The sequence below is a fragment of the Macrobrachium nipponense genome, chromosome 11 (genome assembly GCF_015104395.2).
Source record: "Macrobrachium nipponense isolate FS-2020 chromosome 11, ASM1510439v2, whole genome shotgun sequence".
In the NCBI taxonomy this organism is placed as follows: Eukaryota; Metazoa; Arthropoda; class Malacostraca; order Decapoda; family Palaemonidae; genus Macrobrachium; species Macrobrachium nipponense.
Window position 1 is genome coordinate 93364096 of NC_061087.1, and position 749 is coordinate 93364844.

Below are 749 nucleotides of genomic sequence, written 5' to 3' on the forward strand. Positions count from 1 at the left end.
AGGCGCGAATAAAAGGGAGGATCTCTGCAGAGGAGATACCGCTTTCGTGAGGAAGGAACTAAAAACAGATCTCTTCTTTAGTACCCCTGTTCCAAATAAAGAGGCAACCTCCACCGAGCCGTCCATTACAGCTCTATCTAGACAGGCCAACACACTAGAGAGCTCTTCCATAGAAACGAAATCCGTGTCCTGGGCTCTCTTCGCTAAAGCCCCCAAAGCCCAGTCCATGAAGTTGAAAACTTCTAAAGTCTTAAAAAGGCCCTTGAGGAGATGGTCAAGCTCGCACATCCTCCAAGTTGCCTTCGCAGAAAGTAGAGACCGTCTCCTGGAGGAGTCTACTAATGAAGCAAAATCAGAGTCTGCCGAAGACGGGACACCCAATCCCATGGGCTCTTTGGTCTCATACCACATTCCAGGCTTCGCTGTTAATTTGGAAGGAGGGCAGGAAAAAACTGTCTTACCAGCTTCCCTTCTGGATTGTAGCCATTCTCCAAAATGTTTTAAAGTCTTTTTCATACATAAAGCAGGGCGCATCTTTACAAAAGATTGAGGCTAATGGGCTCTGGTGCTGGACATAAGCGAACCCGGTGAGGGGGGATCAGCAGGATGAAGGGAGTCTCCCAACTCCTTGAGGAGCAGAGATGAGAGCCTCTTGTAGTCCGAGACTGCTACATCCACAGGTCTATCTTCATCCGAAATATCTTCCAACGCTGAGGGAGAGCGTTTGGAAGGGATAGGGCTCTTAACAG